Source organism: Engystomops pustulosus, chromosome 1, assembly GCF_040894005.1.
Source record: "Engystomops pustulosus chromosome 1, aEngPut4.maternal, whole genome shotgun sequence".
NCBI lineage: Eukaryota > Metazoa > Chordata > Amphibia > Anura > Leptodactylidae > Engystomops > Engystomops pustulosus.
Genome location: NC_092411.1, coordinates 161,969,933 through 161,993,375, shown reverse-complemented (window position 1 = coordinate 161,993,375; position 23,443 = coordinate 161,969,933). Strand labels below are relative to the sequence as shown.

The window sequence follows — 23,443 nt, the reverse complement described above, 5'->3', positions numbered from 1 at the left end:
GGACCTCATACCTAGAACCCCCCCTGTTGCCCCATCTTCTTGAGGATCCGCCTGACTTTCCGGGGTTTTCCCCACCTGTCTCGTTTTAATACTAGGGGATATCCATAACTTATCCAACTTTCCCGTGGATTCTGCTTTCCCCCCAGCCTTTTCTTTCTCCTTTGGGGAGGTTATTCCCCCAGACTTCCTTCCTTGATTTTTGGGAGGCATTTTCGATTAAACAATTAAATAAAGTTAGTAATCGTCAAACGTCTTAATATGTGAAAAACATAGACAGGTAGTGATTAAACAGCCTGCAAGCGCATAAGAAATTGACCCCTTCAGTAAATAGACCAGCAACAATCCATTCCCAAAAAATGCTGAGGGTTAACAAACAAATATTGGCTTCTATGTAGCGTTTAGAAGAGTTAATGCAATTAATATACTACAATAATCTCCTTATGCCAAATTTAAGTATGTTATACAGTTAGCAATGATCTCTACTGCCGGAGCCCCTGTGGCTGATAAACAGGTGTTAGCCAAGGAACCTAGCAAGTATAAATATGCTGGGAAAATCAGTTATCAGGGAATGCACACAAAACAAAAAAAAACAACAAAAAAAGGACAAATATCAATTCCATGTAATCTTGACAAAGTTGCAGCAGTTAGTATAATAGTCCGCTTGTCCAATAATTTGTTAAATGCTAATAAGCCAGCCAGTATTCAAAAAGATACCACTCAGTATTTTAGCACAGCCACAGTCTTAATTTCAGAAGACAGAGTGATTAAGGACAAATACTGATATTAGGGCAGTAGTCCGTTCCCAGAGGACTCCGGGGTCAGAAGAGAGCTGTCAGTTCCATATTGACTGGCTGAATTAATACAGTTAGTATAGTATTCTGCTTGTTCAAGAGTTAGTACCACTATTAAATGTTAGTAAGCCGGCCAGCACAGGAAATGCATCCAGACTCAGAAAAAAAAAGGAAAAAAAGAGAAAAATTTGCTGTTGCAAGCAACTGTCCGTTCCCAGGAAACTCTGGGGTCAGTGGGGCAAATGTCAATTCCATGTAATCTTGGCAAAATTGCAACAGTTAGTATAATAGTCCGCTTGTCCAATAATTAGTACAGTTGTTAAATGCTAATAAACCAGCCAGTACTCAAAGAAAATACCACTCAGTATTTTAGCATAGCCACCGTCTTAGTTTCAGAAGACAGAGTAATTAAAGACCAATACTGGTATTGGAGCAGTAGTCCGTTCCCAGAAAACTCCAGGGTCAGGAGACAATGGTCAGTTCCATATAGACTGGCTGAGTTAATGCAGTTGGTGTAGTAGTCTGCTTGTCCAAGATTAGTATAGCTATTAGATGTTAATAAGCCAGCCAGCACCTAAAGAAAAAAAATAAAAAATTTCCCTTAGTAGTTTTAATACAGCCACAGTCTTAGCTTTAGCAGACATATGGGTTAGCAGACATATGAGTTAGAGGCAGAAATAAATGCCATATTTCAAAATCAATCACTTAGTACTTATCTGACTTTATTTTCACTGTACTTCAGTCCGGATTCTTTGACCCGCACAGCCCTTTTCCGGCACAGACCTTCTGCTACCCGCTGCTACTGTGGCCCCGGGGTCCGGATCCAATCCTGGCCACCCCCGAAAAACAGAAGATCCTCTCTGGCCTCTAAGCGCCGCACTGACCACGGCACGCCATTCAGAACCGCTTAGAAGTTGCTAGCGGCGGGGTGAAGGTGCGTTCCGTCCCAGCATTGCTCCATGCTCCATACTGCTCTCAGCTGGGATCACCTCGTGGAGAACGTGGTGGAGCAGAGCGGAGAGGAGGAGGAGAGTCGGAGCACGGCGTGATCACGTCATCATGTCATGCCGCTGCACCATCACTGCAGGACAAATTGCACCCAGTTTGATACAAGAATTTATAGCCAAGTAAGCCTTGGAAACTGTCCCCTTCCAGCAGCAAGGCTTAGGCGTCTACTCCAGGGTTTTTCTGGTGCCAAAACCAGGAGGGAAGTGGAGGCTGGTCATCAATCTCACATATCTCAACCAATTTATCATAAAAAAAAAAGTTCAAAATCAGCAGTGGCCCTCCTGTCAGAAGATTACCTGATGACTTCAATAGAATTAGAGGAAGCATACCTACACATCCCAATTCCTCAATCCCACTGGAAATTCCTAGGGGAAGGAATCAAGATTCCATTTGCCATTATAAATTCACATGTCTTCCATTTGGCCTCAGCTCGGTGCTCAGGGCCTTTACCAAAGTGGCTGTATTCCTCTCAGTGATCCTCAGACTTCGAGAAGTGAGTGTAATCCCCTATCTGGACGACTAGCTATTGATTACCAGAACAAAGGAAGAGATGGAGAAGAATCTAATGGTCACTCTGACTACCTTGAAAGAACACGGGTTTGTGGTCAACCTAGAAAAGTCCTCCCTCATTCCTTTTACCAGACAGAAGTTGCTTGGGTTCATAATCAATTCCAGCAATACAGGCGGTCCCCTACTTAAGAACACTCGACTTACATACGACCCATAGTTACAAACGGACCTCTGGATATTGGTAATTTATTGCACTTTAGTCCTAGGCTACAATGATCAGCTATAATAGTTATCAAATGTGTCTGTAATGAAGCTTTAGTGGTAATATTGATTCTTATGACAACCCAACATTTTTAAAATGCAATTGTCACAGAGACCAAAAAAGTTCTGGCTGGGATTACAATGATAAAATATACAGTTCCGACTTACATACAAATTCAACTTAAGAACAAACCTACAGACCCTATCTTGTATGTAACCCGGGGACTGCCTGTATGACACTCTCACTTACCTCCAACATAATTATCAAACTGAAGAAAGCGATCAATCATCTGATTCTTCATCTAGGAACATCAATCCGTGCAGCCATGTCAGTTCTAGGGTTACTTACCTCATCAATAGACGCAGTCTAAAAGCTCATCAAAAGCCCACATAAGGAAGTTGCAGTCTACAATACTGGCCCAATGGACCAGATATTCATGGTCACTTGAGAATCTGATGGTGGTTCTCAATGATTTTGTTTGGTGGACCAAGAACCTAATGAAAGGGAAATCCCCACACTATGTTCCCCTGTTAATTGTAACAACATATGCCTCCAAATGGGGATGGGGAACACACATGGACAAAAGGTACAAAAGGAATGGTCGCTTGGGGAGAGAAGCCTCCCACCGAATCTCAAGGAATTGAGGGCAGTGCGCCTGGCCCTCTGTTATTTTCAAGGTCATTTGAAAAACCAGGAAGTTCAGGTCCAATCAGACAACTTAGCGGTGGTCTATTATATGAAACAGGGAGGCACATTTCTCTCCAAAGAATGTGTTCTCCTGATGTGCTGGACAGAGAAGCATGTCTGAAACTTTTCAGGAATTCATCTAAAAAGCATCCGGAATCTAAAAGCAGACTGGCTGAGTCTTCTCCCTTCAGAGTGATCTCTGACCAAGAAAATGTTCAACCTTGTAGTTCAAAAGATGGGGTGTCCTCAAATGGACTTGATGGCGACAAGGGAAAATGCTCAACCTCCAGTATTTTGCTCGCTGAACATCCGAGAGAATCGATACAGGGTGGATGTCCTGTCCTTCAGCTGGGAGCATCAATTCCTTTCTATATTTCACCCATTTCCTCTCATTCCCAGAATTCAGCAGAAAATCATAAGGGAGAAAACAGTAGTGATTGCAATCATTCCCCTCGTGGTTTTCCCTTCTCCTAAACCGGTCTCAAGGGAAATTCTGGAAGATAACTGTAATGGCAGGACACAAACAAGGACAGTGAGCCCTGGCACTGAAACCCCTAATCTGTCCCTACCTACTTATTGGGTCCCCCCCCTAAATTGAGGCCAAGAACTGGGCGACGTGATGTAATCCATTAAATTTGGACATATATGCATGTTTTAACCTCAAAATTGAGCATATTTTTGCTAACAGGAAAAACGGACAGCATGTTTCCACAGGTATATATATAACGATCATAGTATATAACATGTTTATATGGTTATACATGAATTTATGTTGGATGCTAAAGTGACCTGTGCAACAAATAATTAGTTCATCAATAAAGTGCAGTAGTGTTAAAAGTGTCTTCCATAATGCTTTATGATGAGTTCTTTAAAGATTAAATTCTTAGTACTCGTGTTGGTGTAAAAAAAACTTCTTCTTATGTATATCTCATGTATTCATGTCAACATATAACTGCAGAAGATAATACTTCGTTGTATAGTTGACATCATACTATATCGGAAACTGTTGATCTTATATTCTATGACTTATAAAATCAAGTAAAAATGAATTCCTCAATGAGTCCCCTCAGTGTCATAGTTTGCGTCTGGAAAATCCATTTAGTTTCCTCCTGTAGTAGCTGTGGGACAGTACTCCCTTCCCTAATGTTGGGGTGCACTCTTTCCAGGCCCACAATTTTAATCCCTCCACACTTACCCCCATGGTGGTGATGGAAGTGTGTGGCAACCGAGGTAAAGCTTTTGTCCCTGCTAAAATCTCATCTCGCTGTCAAAATTGTAGATGAATGTTTCTGGATTCTTTTGCACAGTTCCTGTGAGATCTGTCCTATACACACTTTGGGGCAATAGCATGTTATGGCATAAACAACATTTTTTGTACAGCAAATGATGTAGTGTTTCAATTGATATCTCTTACCATCCACAGGGTCCTCAAAGCAGTCAGATGAAATCATATATTGGCAGATATTAGAATTTCCGTATGCATACGATCCTTTTAGTTTATTTCCTCCAGTTGTATTTGCAGGACGTTTAGAGTGGCTTTGGACCAGATGTCCTTCGAGTTTTGTGCCCTTCTAGATGTTATCCTTGGGTATCAATGTAGGCCTCCTGTCTTGGTTCAGTTAGTAATATGTTCCAATTTTTCCCTATTATTCGGTATATGTCCTACCACAGATTATTGTATGTGGTAATGTCTGACCTTGTTCTCGAGTACCCTGTATTTTGGTTTTAAGGTATCTTCTCTGTTGGCATTTCTAGCTTTCATATAAGCTTTAGAAATTATCTTCTTAGGGTATCCCCTTGCTCTTAGTCTTGTTGTAAGTTCCAATGCATAATTCTTGAATTATTTTTCATCACTACAATTTTACGTATTCTCATAAACTGACCCACTGGAATGCCATGTGTTTGGTGTCTCGGGTGAAAGCTTGTATAATGTAGTAAGTTATTGGTGGCTGTCTTCTTTTGAAATAATGTTGTCACAATACTAGAGTTCTGTATTGTCAACTTGAGGTCTAAGCTGTCAATTGTTGTTTCCAAAATTTGGAGAACCAGGTAGATGTTATATGGATTATCATTAAGCTCTGCCACAAATTGAAGACATTTTTGATGTTTACTCTGCCAAAAGAAAACAATGTCGTACATGAATCAGTACCAGTGCAGTACATTGTACTCTAAGGACCGCAAAGGGTACACCCTGGTCTCCTTCCACCTTCCCAGGAAGATATTGGCATAGGAAGGAGCAGAGCGAGCACCCATCGTCGTTCCCGAGACCTGACGGTAGAAGGTCCTGTCAAATGTAAAATAGTTGTGTCTAAGCACAAAATCCAATAACTCAAGCAAAAAGGAATAATGTCCTCTATCCAAATCAATTTGTTTGTCAAGGAAATAGGTTACTGCCCCCACACCAACATCATGTGAGATGTTGGTGTAGAGGGACTCCACGTCCATTGTCACAATCAACGTACCTGTTGGTATGTGTATGGTATTTAATCTTTCCATAAGATGCATAGAGTCACATAGGTACGAGTTCAATTTCAATATGAACGGCTGTAAAAAATAATCCAAGTAATACTACCTATTCCCACCACTATTGGTCTTCCGGGTGCGGTAATAAGTGATTTATGTACCTTAGGGACTAAATAAAACGTAGGTACCACTGGATGGTCTACTGACAGATATTTTGCCTCCTGCTTAGTAATTATATTTTGCATCAGGGCCTGATCAATTAATTGATCCAATTTTCTTTTGAAGATTTCAGATGGATCTGTAGGTAACACAGAGTAAAAGGATTGATTGCTTAATTGTTTCTTAGCCTCTGTCAAATACATAGTCACAGGCCAAAGGACAATGTTACCTCCTTTGTCCGCCTCTTTTATAACAAAGGACTGATTGTCCTGTAATGTTCGGATTGCCTGTTGTTCTTGTTCGTAAAATTGCTGTGCTGTCATCTGTCAAGTGGTAAGGGTTGAATGTCCCTATAGGTACTCTGAAAAAAGATATTAATGGCAGCTCATAAACTAAACGTAGGTGTAGCCTGTGAAGGTGTCCGACCAGGAAACCTGTCTGTCTTACCCCTGTTGTCGTCATTTTCCCGTAGTAGATCCAGGAGATCTCTAAATACCCTGCAATCGTTCTCTGGTAATAAATCCACTGTTGAAGGCTGATGGAAGAATATTTTAAAGGTTAATTTTCTGCAGATTAGGTATAGATCTTTCACAAGTTCAAACCTGTCCAGTCTATTTGTAGGTGAAAAAGTAAGGCCTCTCTGCAATACTGACTGTTCAGTTTCAGATAGTATGTGGTCGGACAGATTGATCACCTGTAGTTGGTGTTGAGAACCTGTGGCATTTTGTGTTAATGACGTTTGTAGCTCTTTTTGTATTTTCTGTTGGTCGGTGAATGTTCCTGTAGCAATATGTTATATGCTATCCTGCCCTCTAGGGGCCTCACTACTTGTGTGTGTGTACAGTAAAGCAGGTACCAACTTGTTGGTAGACAGACATGAGTATGTGACATGTGTAATGGCAGCTTGTTGAATAAAGAGCCTGAGACCAACCACTGTGTGTGAAGCCAATACAGGAGAATCAACTAACAGAACAGTTCCCCTTGTTTGAAACCTCGTTTTCTCGTGTTGACCCTTTCCTGTCCTGTGTCTTGGTCGCTGGACAATACCTTACCAGAATGACTTTCTGCTGCAGAACAATTGTCTTCATCCGAACCTGGAACATCTGCATGTTTCATCCTGGAAGCTGAAATGGAGAACTGAGAAGACCTGGGTTTTCAGATGAAGTGATAGAAACTCAGCTTCAGCTTCTAGAAAGCCTAAAACTCTAAAAGTTTACAATAGAATCTGGAACACATTTCAGCAATGAAGCAGATTAAAGCAAGTATCTATAAATTCAATTCCAGTTCTTCTTCAGTTCTTGCAAGACGGCCTTTAGAAGGGGCTCCATCTTGGGAGGAATCTTTTCAGATAACCTGCTGGTGCGCAGATTCTTTAGAGGCCTAAGAAAGCTGAAGCCTCCTATAAAAACCCCTTTACCATCATGGGACTTGTCTATGGTGCTGAAACATCTAGCTCTAGCCCGCTTTGAACAGGATATTCCACTACATCTTTTGTCCTAGAAAGCAGTTTTCCTTATAGTGATATATGCTCAGCAAAATATGCTTGAGTGAAATCCAAGCGTTCTCCTGTAAAGAGCCATATTTACAAATCACAGAGGATTGTATAATTTTATGCACCATGCAAGGTTTTTTGCCCAAAGTGAACATATATACAGGTACATAAACTGGGCATAGATACTTACGGACATACGTGTAGGCATACAGTTGATATGTCACAGCAATACTGTTAGTATGGGATCGAGCAGGTAGTTCAATACTCTCCTTCCTCAACTGCCATTCCACCTACAGCATTTATTTACTTGAGTGCCCTTTCAATTTACAGTATATAGGCAGAACCACTCAAGAATTACACATTCAAATTATTAATCATAGGTCCAATATCACCATCGGCTTCCTCAAACACTCGCTCGTAAACATGACAAAGACTTTAGCAGCATCAGAATCACTCCTATTGAACAGATACCTCCCACCATCAGCAACAGTTTCCAGAAACTACGCCTACGAGAGTCATACAGGATCATACTGGTCGAAACATCATTTTGATTCTATTCACCATCTCCGTGGGTACATTACAGAGGTATCCCCCACTCCACGATCTTTTGATCCCATACTTGCTGTGACATATCAACTGTCTGCACGTGTGTCCGTATGTATCTGTGCCCAGTTTAGGCACCTGTATATGTTCACACACGTATGCAGATATTTTGTATCCTATGTGTGTGTGTATATATATATTTGTATTTATGCAATCTATGTGATTATATTTCTAAATACTTTTAAAATCCTCTGTAAATTGCATGTTTTGCATACATATCACACGAGTCTATATGTCCCCTTCTATATACCTTCTTCTACAGGATCTGCTTATAATTCTGTTTATATTTCTGTCTATACTTTTATTTTTATATTTATACTTATATTTATTTTTGTATTTATATATTTATATCCACCCATACACATGATTAAAATTTTTATATTTCTCTATATTCTATCTACCCTCATATGATATCTACTAATATGAACCATCCACCCATATGCATTATTTATATTCAAATGCATTCTCCATCAGTATCAATCCTATTTTGACCTGTTCAATGACTTTATTATGTAATCCTTTCCTTAATACTTTGTGATGAGATTCAGTCTATAATGTAACATTTAGGGTCAATTGACTGATTAACAGTGATTAGGAATACACTTTGGTTTCCTTGAGGTTTGAGAACTTTGGTCTCCTTTTTTTTTTATTAGTATGCAAAACAGAAAAATTACACAGTAATACATATTGCAAAAAAAATCATTACATACTGTATAAAAGTATTATTAATCCTATTACCTCATGTAATTTTATACCTTTTTTCTCCCTCTTATATTCCCACCCCCATCCCACCCCCAGTGGTTGGCTATTGGCTTTACTAGTTAATTTTATATCAATTAATTGCAAATCATACAACTATCAGCGTTAACGTCACCCTATACAAAGCTATCAGTCTAATAAGACTCTTCTTCTTCTTTTCCCACTCATACATTTTTGGTGAATTTTTATTTTTCCAATTGTATAAAATTAATTTTCTAGCCAGTAGAAGACCCTTCATCACATAGAGCACACCACTCGGTGAACCGATCACTCCCATCTTAGAACCTAATATGCAGATTTTTTCGCTAACTGGAATTATACAGTTCGAAATTGACATCAGTCTGCCTATAACTCTATTCCAGTAGATATGAAGTTTCGGGATCGCCAGAGCATACGTATAACATCTGCATCCACTAGATTACATCTTGGGCATTTTTAATCTCTTGTATTTCTAAAATAATTCAATTGTTTTGGTGTGTAGTGGGCTCTATGTATGATGAATATTTGAGAGATGGTATATACAACATATTTTTTGAGGTCTGTTTAACCATCGTAAGTGAGTCAGTCCGTTAGTTTTTTCCCAAACCCAGTGTATTAATCCAAACATAGGATACTGTGCTTTAACTTCTTTTTTTGAAAAGATTCCTGTTTCCAATAGTGACCAAATATTGTAAACATTTAAGTATTCATAGTTTTCCTTTAATATGTGTATTAACATTAATATATCGTGATCTATCATATTTTGCCATTGTGCTGCTAAAAAATAAGATTGAAAATCACGGAGGGCGAGCCCTCCTTTATTTAATTGTGGATATAACTTAACTAAACTTATACGCGCCCTTTTCCTGTTCCACAAAAACTTCCTTAATAATGTGTTCAATATGTTTCTATATTTGTTTGGTATGACTACTGGACTGTTTTGAAAGTTAAAGAGAACCTGTGGCAATATTATCATTTTGAACATCACCAATCTAGCAGCCATTGATAAATTCATTTTTTTCCAGACTAGCAATTTCTGTCTTATATTCTGAATCAAGGGTTTAATTTTTAGTGTAATGTAATCATTTAGATTTCTACAAACTATTATCCCCAAGTATGTCATTTTTTCCACTACCGGGAGCAAATCCGTAACTGGATTTGGAATGCACCCTGGATCTAAAGGTAAACTAGCCGATTTATTCCAGTTGATACATATGCCCGATAATTTACTATTTCCCAATCAGGTCCAAGATTTCTTTGATACCCTCCTCATAGTTTTCAAGGAATAATAACATATCTGCCCACTTAAATCCTGTTAGATTATTTGCTAATCTTATAGTACACCAGTTTTTACCCCTGTCTAGCCCCGTATTAAATACATGGTTAAAATCTCCCATCCAAAAGATAGGGATATCCTCATATTTCTGCCCTTGGTTAGAAATATCAACTAAGACCTCCAAAGGAGCAGTGGGTGGAAGATATATACCTATCATTACTATTCTAAATCCATTCAGAATAGCATGCACTATAACATATCTACCAAGAGGGTCTATTTTAATATCTAGTTCTTTAAAACAAACATTTTTCTTTATCAGGATGCTCACCCCCCTGGCATAAGAGGAGAATGTTGAGTTGTAATAATGACCTAGCCATGTTTTACTCAAGAGCTTACATGAATCCGCCACTAAGTGTGTTTCCTGTAAACAAATTACCTCAGGGCGAGCTAACCAACACAGGTCAAAGATAGCCTTTTCGTTTAAGTCTATCATTCAGGCCTCTCACATTCCAAGATAATATCTTAGTCATTCACATTCTATGGGTTTACGTACTCCGGTATTATGCAACAAATGATATATCGTCATTGCCAACCACCGTACCCTCCCCCATCCCAAAACCCCCCTAACCCCTTATCCAGGATTCTTCATACCTGAACTCTTCATGGAGCACTATAAATGCTGGAGTGAGTATGTCCCTTAATGAGCTTCAAATTTTCAACACTCTCTCCATCCATTCATTCATTTGCCTCCCCAAAATTTTCAAAGAAGACCGTCTTGTCCTCCTGTATCAACTTTAATTTTGCTGGGTAGATTAGTGAGTATTTAACCCCTTTTTCTCTCAATCTTTTTTTGATACCCGCATAACTCATTCTTTTTTTCTGGATGTCTTGCGGATAGTCCGGGAAAATCACGATCGGGGTATTGTTAAATTGCAATTGGGGCATGGACCTTGCATTTCTCAAAATGTTGTCCCTATCTCTTGGGGAGAGGAGTCGCACCAGAACATTCCTGGGTTTCGCTCCCACAGGGGGGCTCTAGCTGGTACTCGATATGCCCTATCTAACATTCTGGTACGAACTTCCTCCGAAAATATGGATTCCAGCCAATCCGACACAAATTTAGTAACGTCATTCCCCTCTGATCCCCCCGGAAATCCTACTATCCGTAAATGATTTCTCCTCAAGCGATTCTCTAGGTCAAGGATTTTTTTCCCTTAACCCCTGTTCATTTCTTTCCATCCTTTTAATTTTTGTGTTGAGTACTTCAACCTTATCCTCCACCTTGCGTACCCTTGACTCCTCTTCTTCCATACGTGTCCTGAGTTTGTGTAGGTCTTCTCTCATAGAGGTTACATCTAGTTTCAAACTTCCAATTTCCTTTAATACATTGCTTACCGCTGTGAGAGTTTGGGTTAGTTGAGAAGATATATCCTTAAGAGAAATCTCTGACTCCTGGCTTTCCCTGTCCTCATTGTTCTCTATGTTTGGATTTCCTATAGTGTCTTCGCCTACCTCTTGTACCTCCGATTGCCCCCTTTTTCCCCGCCTTTCTTTGATTTATTCTGTATGGGTGGAGGAGATTGGAGAAAGCGGTCTATTTTTCCATCCTTTCTATTTTTTTATCCCGGGCAGCAACCTGTGTCAGAAAGTCTGTTTTTGGTGGTATTTTTCAATTGTTTTCGGCTAGCCATTGTACCCTCTGTATCGTGAATTCACTCTCACTCACCCGATTTAAAATACAAGGTAACCTCCTGATCACAGTAACAATACACTCAGCAACCAATAATCAATACGTTGTGCACTTATTACATGAAATAAAACCCCAAAAGGCCTTATTGAACCTCAACCAACACATCAATTATCAAACATGTGGTGATAATATATCGACATAATGTTATATTCAGGAGGTTTTAACAATTCATTGAGTATTATGCAAGCTAGGACGGTTAAACAAGTTAGTTAGTATACACTAATACTGTAAGCAGCAGACAGGGGTTGTAAGAAAGCAAACTGTAAGCCCAAAGGAGGTAGACTCAAGATTCCACTGTTGTTATAGCTGAAACATTGGGTCAGTTATTATCACGTTTGTTAATTAGTCCAATGTCACTCATGAAAGCACTCAATAATGAATGATTACACCGCCAGCTATACGACTGGCTATAAATCCTTTGATAGTCAATCAACACACTGCAAAAGTTCTTCCCAATTCATATACTACAATACAGGAAGCCAGGTTGGTCAAGCTGATGTTAGTTATAGTCAATTAATCCTGGATCCAGTAGCATAATAGCATTAGTTGTTAAAGGGGTTATTCCACGAAACAATTGACTACAAAAAGCTGTCAAAGAGGTTAAAATATTTCAAAAATCTATTTGTAATGGTTACCTGGAATTAAAAATACCTTTCTATTTGTTATTATGCTGCTTGTACAGCCTCTATTCTGCAGATGTGGGAGGGGCCTAGCAGGCACATGCACAGCACTGACAGCGGCAGTTATTGCACAACTGAGTGCTACAGAGCGCTAAGCCTTCAGAGTCTCCTTCCACCTGCTGTGCTCAAATAGTCCCTGCATTTACTTATCCAATAGAAGTCCAATAGAAATGTGTCACACGCCCCATGTTAAAAGTGCACCAAAAAAAGTTGGTGCAGTCTGTCAAAGCAGGGGGCACCAGATTCATGAAGAACGTGTGCTAGAAATCCTGAATCTGGCGCCCCCTGCACACTACATTGCACTATGTATTCTCACAGCATCATGGTCGGTCAGGCTGACATGCATGGCGGAAGTCTATGTGGGTGCAGGGGAGGCAAACCCCACGTGTATCATCACTCCAAAGTGACACTTACCCCTGAGGAAGTGACTTCGAAGTGAGGATACGCATGGAGTTTGCCGTCCCTGCATTTTTCTAGACCTCCGACATATTTACACTTTACTGTCCGCGTGACCTAACATGATGCTGTAAAAATACATTGTTTTGCTCTCCTTGTATGCATTGATTGTACAAAATTAGGTGCAATAACATGGACCTTTTCAGTTGTTTTTATGACTTTTACTAATAAACTTTTGTATTTTTGTATTTTACTTTGGGGCCGTTAATTGGATCTCTTTGTGTATTTTGGAAGGAATTGCAAGTAAATCACTAGATAGATATGAGATAGATATATATGAGATGGATAGAAAGATGACAGGTGATAGATAGATAGATATGTGATAGATAGATAGATAGATAGATAGATAGATAGATAGATAATAGATAACAGTGGCCGGAGGCACCCCACGCGCTGCGTCGCAGTCATGCGACTTCCTTAGGGGTAACGCGTGGGGTGCCTCTGGCCACTGGTCTAGGACTACACTGTCCCTCTCATTACTTTTTCATACATGTTTCCATGGTAGCTGCTTGACTCTGCATTTAGAGACATATAAAACCTATCTACAAAAAAGCCATTCCAACCAAAGAATTATAAAGTACAATTAATCTTTATTACAAATCAAATGACAAACACTTTAAAAGCAACAAGAACAGGCTGGTCACATAGAAGGGAAAGCGGAGACACTACACAAAATCAGACAAATCTTGCAGGGTGGTGCATGGGAATGGGTGCTACCCTCCTAGGGGGAGGTGTGCCTGAGGAGATATGCTATAAGTCCAAAAGGAGGAATGATCCTAAAATCGATGTACAATGTTTAAAGTGCATAGTGCCTGTGCATCCCAATAGGGGGCATATCTTAATCTCAAAGCACACATTTCATTATAGCTTATCATGGAACAAATAAGACAGCTCTATTATATGTCCTATTCTAAAGGTAAACAAATGTATTTGTCATGATAGCAGTGAAGTAATCATATTGCACATACCCATTGTAGTAAGTTCGCCTGCCGTCTGACACAGAAGCCCCGACGCGCGTTTCGGCGCTAGCCTTCGTCTGGGGGTAATGTGTGACTAGGACACCTGGGTTTTTAAATAAGCAGTGGCCAATAGTAGAGAGGAAAACCTCTCTGTACCTGTCAGGTGGTGAATATCATTTCCGGTCAGCGCTATTGAGCGCACGCCGTCCCGGGGGTGACACTCCCTCACCCGTATCCAACCCGGAGCACGTGACCCACCACGTGATGGGTCACGTGCTCCGGGTTGGATACGGGTGAGGGAGTGTCACCCCCGGGACGGCGTGCGCTCAATAGCGCTGACCGGAAATGATATTCACCACCTGACAGGTACAGAGAGGTTTTCCTCTCTACTATTGGCCACTGCTTATTTAAAAACCCAGGTGTCCTAGTCACACATTACCCCCAGACGAAGGCTAGCGCCGAAACGCGCGTCGGGGCTTCTGTGTCAGACGGCAGGCGAACTTACTACAATGGGTATGTGCAATATGATTACTTCACTGCTATCATGACAAATACATTTGTTTACCTTTAGAATAGGACATATAATAGAGCTGTCTTATTTGTTCCATGATAAGCTATAATGAAATGTGTGCTTTGAGATTAAGATATGCCCCCTATTGGGATGCACAGGCACTATGCACTTTAAACATTGTACATCGATTTTAGGATCATTCCTCCTTTTGGACTTATAGCATATCTCCTCAGGCACACCTCCCCCTAGGAGGGTAGCACCCATTCCCATGCACCACCCTGCAAGATTTGTCTGATTTTGTGTAGTGTCTCCGCTTTCCCTTCTATGTGACCAGCCTGTTCTTGTTGCTTTTAAAGTGTTTGTTATTTGATTTGTAATAAAGATTAATTGTACTTTATAATTCTTTGGTTGGAATGGCTTTTTTGTAGATAGGTTTTGTGTTTATTGAAGTCAACCACGATGTATATGTAGGAGTCTACCATAACAGTGGAATATGAGAAGGAAACTCAGGGAAATATAGATTTAAAATTTTTATACCACATGTCACTATACTCCCTCCACTGTATGTTATATGTGTGCAGCTGCACTGTTAGTACTAATTATCGTTGCTGTGTCATCCACAGAAAAAGGAGCTGCCGGCTCAATGGATTTTACCGCCAGGGAACAATCCTGGCTGGAACAGGCTGACCAGGTTTTTGGGGGCGAACCCACTGCACTGGTTTCGGAGAGTCGGAGGGATGTGTGCATATCTCAGGGCCAGTTAAAAAACTTACTCCACCGGAAAACACGGATCTGGTGGAATAAAACCTCACTGGAAAAATATGTCACACAAGGATTGATACCAAGGGGACTCCGGATACAAGTCTTTCCCTCATTTCCCATTGAGGATGAGGGATTGATCACGAAATGGGAAGCAATATGCAGTAAGTGTTCCGCAGAATTCATGGAACTACTTATTGATCTATATAAAAAGGCATTACTTGAAATTGAGCCAGAGATCGAATCAGTCAAACAACTCCTCACAGAGATGATGACGAAGGAATCCCTTGGAAAATTCTTTGAACAAATAGAAACAGATTTCGAGGATTGGGAAAAAAAGATCCAGGAAGCGAAAAAGAAAAAATATGCGAGAGATCTTAGAGATTTCCAACAGAAACAAGTCTACAGATGGCGAAGGTCACGTCCCGTGCGCCCAAATAGAAGACCTATGAGTCGCACGTCATCCTTCTCCTCAAACGCATCACAGAGCGATGCAGGAGAGGGCCCCCATTGGAGAGGATATGGCCAACAAGAAAAGGGTGGAAAAAGGAAAATGACCCAGAACCATTCTGAAAACAAAAGAAAACCAGAGACTAGGAGCACCACTACTGGAACCCAGCTAAAGGTAATCAATTTAACCAATTATAATCTATCTGTAGAAGAAAATCAAGTACTGGAAAAGGGACTAACATTCTCCCCATGTGCTCGTTTTAATACTTTCACAGCGGTAAAGGATCTAAACATATTTGCGAGATCTTTAATTCATAAGAAGTGGTTCCATGTGGAAGACCCCAAAGATATTTTTTCATCAACCATCGATTTGGAAGCAGTTCGAATACTGGAAGAACTAGAGGAAGAATCTAGAGATACAGCATCAATGCACGGTAAGATACCGGCCTGTATACGACCAAGATCCCGCAGGTTCCCCTCCTTGTCCACTTCCCCCACCATTGACTTATTTGTAAAATTGGTGTCCGCGGAATTTGAGAACATCTCTAAAGAGATTCACCGCGACAATCTGACCCCCAAAATGCGAGAAGCATTAAAAAATCTAGAAAAATTGGACAATGTAATCATCAAACAGGCGGACAAGGGGGGGAACATAGTATTGTGGTCACGACAAATGTATGAGGCGGAAGCCCAACGACAGCTGAGAGACAAGATGTGTTATCAAAAGTTAACATATAACCCAACCAGTAAATTCGTGGAGGAATTAAATACACTGCTCCAGAGAGCAGTAATTAATAAAGTAATTTCCAAGGAATGTGCGGAAGCGTTATCAGTCAAACTACCAAGGACACCTACACTGTACCTCCTACCCAAGGTGCATAAGAACTCTGTCAACCCACCCGGGCGCCCAATTATCTCGGGCAACGGGGGGCTGACAGAAAAAATTGGTAAATTCATTGACCATCACCTAAAGGACATAGTAGAGTGCTTACCTTCCTATGTACGAGACACCTCAGATTTATTGCAAAAAATCTAATGCATCCATATGGAGGAAGACATGATTCTCGTTGCGATGGACGTAGAATCATTATACACAAGTATAAAACACCCAGATGGCCTCAGGGCGGTAAAATTCTTCCTCGACACCACAACTCTTGATAGGGGTATGAAGAAACTAATCCTAGATCTATTGGAATTCGTGCTCTGTCACAACGCATTTGTATTTGGGGACTCCTTCTTCCTACAGCTCCAGGGAACGGCGATGGGGGCGGCTTGTGCCCCCTCGTATGCCAATTTGTTCCTGGGGCTGTGGGAGAGGGACCTCCTCATGGGTGACCGGGACGTCGCAATGGACCGTGTCATTTTCTGGGCACGGTACATTGATGACGTCCTGGTCATCTGGAGGGGCACTGCCCAAGAGTTAGACACATTTATCCACCAATTAAATGATAACAATATGAACATCAAACTCACATATAAATATGATGTAAATAAAGTGGATTTTTTGGATGTTCTTCTAGAGAAGGATGAATTTGGATACCTCCAATCGGATGTACATAGAAAGGAAACGGCAGTAAATTCCCTGTTGCACGCCTCATCATCCCACCCTCCACAAACCATTACGGCAGTCCCCATTGGACAATACTTACGTATGAGGAGAATCTGCTCAACGGACGAATCTTTTGAACTCCAGGCACAGGAACTGAGACGCAGATTCAGAGACCGGGGATATAGTCAGAGAACGCTAAGGAAAGCCTATAACAGAGCAAAACAGACCCCAAGAATTGAATTACTATATCCAGAAAAGAAACAGAAGGAGGATTGCAAGGTAAGATTTATTACTGAGTATCACTCGCAGTGGAAGGAGATGAAAGAAATACTGGAACGGTTCTGGCCTCTATAGAGAGCGGAACCCTATTTTACAAAAATACATCCCTGAACATCCAGGCATAGCAGCACGAAGGTCCAAAAATCTCAAAGATCTCTTGGTTAAAAGCCATTATGAGAAAAAGAACAGACATACTTTTTTGAGCACTAAAGGCCCCAAATGGGGGTGTAAACCATGCGGTCGATGCGTGGCATGCCCCAACATCGTGCAAACAGACTCATTTAAAAATTCAGATGGATCACGGACGTATAAGATTACACATACAATCACATGTAACACAAAAACAGTAATTTACCATGCCTCATGCCCCTGTGACCTAATTTATATAGGTCTGACAACGAGAGAGCTAAAGATAAGGGTCCTCGAACATGTACGGGATATTACAGCAGCAAAAAACCCTGAGTTCTGCACGGACGGACTTCCCGTTGCAAAACATTTTAGAGATAAACACGGATGCAATCCGAAATATCTCCGCGTCTGTGGCATTGACCACATCAAGAATAATATCAGGGGAGGTCCGGTAGCACAAAAATTGGCCCAATGTGAGACCAAATGGATCTGGACCCTCAAATCCCTAAGCCCATTAGGCTTGAATGAGACCCTGAGTTATGCACCCTTCCTCTGATTCCCGACCCGGTTCACACTGGGTTTTTAAATTGTATATATATATTTTTAAAATTATATGTCTGATGAAATGTTGTTAATTTGATTTTATTATCATTTTTCTCTACTAGCAGGTCCATTATATGATCATCTAATGAAACAGGAGCACTTGGACTCAAGAGAAACCAGCTATAGGACTACAAGCATAAGACCTCCTTAATCACCCAGGAATCAATTATTATTTTGATCTGGGACTAACATAATATATTTCTCCCGGTCCACCTCAGGTTTTTCCCTTTTCCCCTCCCCCTCTTCCCACCCTCCCCCCCTCCCCCCCCCCCCCCCCTATATATATTTTTATAATTTTTTTTGGGCACTGCAGATAATAAATATACACACCATTGCATCACTGCATTAGCCCCTTCAACCCCTTCCATAAGCCCCCCTATTTACATGAACCAGTTCCTGGGCATGCTAGAGACATAACCATGGATTCGGTCACCCATGAGAGACACATACATATTTTCTTGGACCACTCTTGAATCCCTGGGATACTTAAATAGTCATCACAATTTTCTAGATATATTATGACCAGAGCCAATATGCAATATCACCTCACACATACATTTTTTAGGTTTGTAGTTTTTTGTGCACTTTTTGCACATTTTTTTAATGTTTAGATATGTTTTTAAGCAGTATTATTGAATATCACTTGTTTTGAGCACTCCACAATAGACTTACAGTAATTTTATGGTGGTTACTCCTATTAATTTTAATAATTCCCTTATCCACAATTCACTCGATGCACTTTATATGCCACAATTCACTTTATGCACGGTAAAAGTGTTGTGCACACGTATATATTATTATGCATTCTAACAATGGTATGTGGAATGCACGAAAATGTTAGGTAGAATGCGCTTGAGTATTGTTAAGGTAGAATGCACTTTAATATAGGTTTATATAGAATACATTTTTTCAAAAAATGATATACACAGTGATTTATTCACTTTTCATGCACTTTAAGAATAATGTCTTGCATATTTAGTTTGTAGTCACCTCCGGACTGAACCCCATGATATATGTGTCCTTCGTTTAAAACGTTGTAAGACCCCTTTTTAACTCTTTCCCTCTGTCCCTCCTCCTCTTCTCCCTATTTTGTGTATAAATAGATAAGTTTTCTCATATATGACTCCCTATAGAAAGTGCTCCCATGATAACGGTTTCTAGTGTTCACTTTACCTGTCAGGTCCTGATCAGCAGCGCACACGCTCGGTGGGAGACACGCCCCCCCGATCACCTGATCCATTACCCGCATCACGTGCCCCGGCGTGACGTCACCATCACGTGGTGGGTCACGTGCTCCAGGTTGGATACGGGTGAGGGAGTGTCACCCCCGGGACGGCGTGCGCTCAATAGCGCTGACCGGAAATGATATTCACCACCTGACAGGTACAGAGAGGTTTTCCTCTCTACTATTGGCCACTGCTTATTTAAAAACCCAGGTGTCCTAGTCACACATTACCCCCAGACGAAGGCTAGCGCCGAAACGCGCGTCGGGGCTTCTGTGTCAGACGGCAGGCGAACTTACTACAATGGGTATGTGCAATATGATTACTTCACTGCTATCATGACAAATACATTTGTTTACCTTTAGAATAGGACATATAATAGAGCTGTCTTATTTGTTCCATGATAAGCTATAATGAAATGTGTGCTTTGAGATTAAGATATGCCCCCTATTGGGATGCACAGGCACTATGCACTTTAAACATTGTACATCGATTTTAGGATCATTCCTCCTTTTGGACTTATAGCATATCTCCTCAGGCACACCTCCCCCTAGGAGGGTAGCACCCATTCCCATGCACCACCCTGCAAGATTTGTCTGATTTTGTGTAGTGTCTCCGCTTTCCCTTCTATGTGACCAGCCTGTTCTTGTTGCTTTTAAAGTGTTTGTCATTTGATTTGTAATAAAGATTAATTGTACTTTATAATTCTTTGGTTGGAATGGCTTTTTTGTAGATAGGTTTTGTGTTTATTGAAGTCAACCACGATGTATATGTAGGAGTCTACCATAACAGTGGAATATGAGAAGGAAACTCAGGGAAATATAGATTTAAAATTTTTATACCACATGTCACTATACTCCCTCCACTGCATGTTATATGTGTGCAGCTGCACTGTTAGTACTATTTAGAGACATATGACCGGAGTCAGCAATATAAATCAATTTTTCTTTATATCCAAATGTGAAAAGACATAAAACACCAGTACATCACCATATCTTCGGCAAACAGTGTGACACCTCCGAAACGTCACACTAGACCATACGGGCGTCGGTTGCTCAGTGAAAAGCCATGATCTCCTAGCGTGCTACAATTTTATGGACATAAAACACCAGTACATCACCATATCTTCGGCAAACAGTGTGACACCTCCGAAACGTCACACTAGACCATACGGGCGTCGGTTGCTCAGTGAAAAGCCATGATCTCCTAGCGTGCTACAATTTTATGGACATAAAACACCAGTACATCACCATATCTTCGGCAAACAGTGTGACACCTCCGAAACGTCACACTAGACCATACGGGCGTCGGTTGCTCAGTGAAAAGCCATGATCTCCTAGCGTGCTACAATTTTATGGACAATTGACACTGTTTGCCGAAGATATGGTGATGTACTGGTGTTTTATGTCCTTTCACATTTGGATATAAAGAAAAATTGATTTATATTGCTGACTCTGGTCATATGTCTCTAAATGCTTGGTTAATGGGTTTTTGGTTGAAAGCTGCTTGACTCTGCCCTGCTTCTACATCTACTTTTCAGTTTGTCTTCCCTATTTGAGGACTACTGTAAGAATGTACAGGTATCTTTATAGGGTTGTTTGACTTGCATATTTAATCATGTATTGATCCGTTTGACCTGTGGCCTTTTGTGGATCCTTGTAACTGGCTCGGATCCACCTGTTTATGTGTATTTGTACACTTTTTAAATTGTTTTTAATGCTTTGAGGTATGACAGCTTGTTGGTGTGCTTAGTATTAATTGTTTAATAAAATTGGTATTTGTTTCAGCCTATACACACCGGCTTCTTTCTTGCTTGAACTGTATAGTGTTTTTTGGTGTGTTGGCTATAGAGCATTGCAGCCTTAACATAAGATCCGTTTCCACTTTCTTTGTTGTAGCTAAACCCCTTTAAGATGGCATTAATAAGCAATAAGCGATGAACGAAAAGCTGAACTTTTATGAACTTTGATGTGTTTTTTATCTAATATTTATATATTTATATGCATACATCTATATGTTTTTCATATGTATTTTAATGTGTGTCAACTTTTCTAATATCTACCAATCAATTTACTAATTAAATACGGTCTCTGGACCACCATCCAGCTACAGGACTAGAAGCTGCAACACCACTACTGACCACCACTTACAACCAAACCCAACTCCAGCCCCCCGCCTGGCTCAAACAAAAATACTTCAACATTGTTCATTCTAACCTCACTCATCTGCTTATTGTTTTAGCGCTATTACTGGCAGTGGAGGTGGAGAGGTGAGTTGGGATTAGAGAGGGGTCTCCGGAGCAGACCCCCTGTTTCTGTTGATTGGTAGATGATGCATGTGTATCTTGGATAAATGCTAATTTTGCCTCCTGTTCTTAAGCAGGAAGAGAAGTACAATTTTATTTTTACAACAAAAGTCCTAAAGGTGCAGCTATCCAGTAGTCATCCCTTATCCTGTCACATATAAGCAATCAAAAAAGCAGTGTGCTATGCTAAACATTGCCTTGGAAAACTGAGAAAACCAGCATTTTCATCATCACGTCATTCAAAATGAGCGTCAGACTCTACCAGTCCACTGGACAACATGTTTTGCTTCCTGACAAAGTTCTTCTCATCCTCTACCCGAGCAAGCACCCAACCGAATTTATAGCTTGGGCTGGACTCTGGCACGGGTTACAGCAGATTTTTGCATGATGTGCCAGTAGAGGAAAACTGTAAGACCTACATGGTTGTCAGACAATGCAACCAAAAATATTAAACTTGCTCAATTGTGAGAGATGACACTTGTTCTAAAATAATTCCCTCAACAATTCAATAATCACTGTTCTGTGGATGGTAAGGTGAAAAGCAATCTAGTGTGACAATTTTATTCCTTGCAAGATTTTGGGTGCTATTCTCTATTAGACTGCTGGAGGCAACTGAATGTTTTGATCACCTGTCCAGGGAAATCCTCTGAAGCAAATAGAGTAGCTGTACATGTGGGGCAAACAACTCCATTCAATACTTCAAGCTGTCATCCTAGTCACCTCTCTACTGTACTCTCATCCCAATGCCGCTGTTTCTCTGTACACAATTCATTATGCGCTCCTATATACCACCATACACGTTCACTGTGCCTTGTGGAGCTGAGTTAGGAATTTATGAATAGAAAACAGTGGGGTGACGTGAGCAGACGGGAAAGGGTGGGGAGATGGGTTATGTTATGCACAGACAATCTATCTTACTAGCTATCTGCATCTCTGCCTACCCTTATCAATAATAAAAAAGAAAGCTATTTCTATATTTACATTGTACTTATTGTTCCTTGCATTCTAGTAAACCCATTAATAAGTATGATACCTTGCTTGCACATTGTATATACTGTAATAAAAAATATGTTTGAATTGACAACCAGGTACATGGTGGAGCATATAACATTTGTTATACTATGTTTATATTATATGCTTATCCAAGTCAACCTTTTTAAGTATTCCATATATATAAGACAATGTTCAGAGGTTCTGTGCAAGCTGTGAAAGATGGACTCCATAATGGAAACCTGACTAACTAGTTTAGAGGCATGAAGTCCATCACCTTATGTGTCACAAGCTTAGCCCGAAAATAAAGTAAGGTATGAGAAGAGGAAGACATGGCTGCTCTTTCTACTCCACTCACAGCAGTGATTCCTTCTGATGTTTCCTCGGTCATATACGTGCGTGTGCAGTGTTCTGTCTGCTGCAATGTACTGTAGGCTCAGAGATAACATGCATTACTGACGTACATAATATACACTGCTATTTATTTTCATTCTTTCCCTTCCTCTGGAAGCATACATTTCCTGTAGGGATCTTAGTCGGGTTTCCATACAAGAAGGCCAGCCACCTCCCCAGCAAAACACCTCCCCCTTCCTCACTCTCGCTTTCTCTCTGGGTATCCGCTGAGCCATGAAATGTAGTCCTTCCATTATACACAGGCTAGAAGGAGCACTTACTTATATGAACCACTTGGTAGATATTTGCAAATCAGGTGTGTTCTCTCCTCCTCCTCAGTCCGTCCCCTCAGAGCTGCACTCCCTTCTGCCCCATCTCCTTCCCCTGACGTCAAACGGAGCTCTCCACAGCCTTGGTG

The 23,443-nt window shown here is 40.7% G+C and overlaps 1 long non-coding RNA gene across 1 annotated transcript; it reads right to left on the bottom strand.

Moving 5' to 3' along the window:
* Window positions 1-229: 229 nt before the first annotated feature.
* On the bottom strand, window positions 230-23,443 carry LOC140066059 (uncharacterized). The gene is made up of 3 exons (XR_011848096.1): window positions 23,307-23,443; window positions 17,204-17,309; window positions 230-1,365 (listed from the first exon to the last, which is right to left on the bottom strand). It is a non-coding gene; the product is annotated as an uncharacterized lncRNA (long non-coding RNA).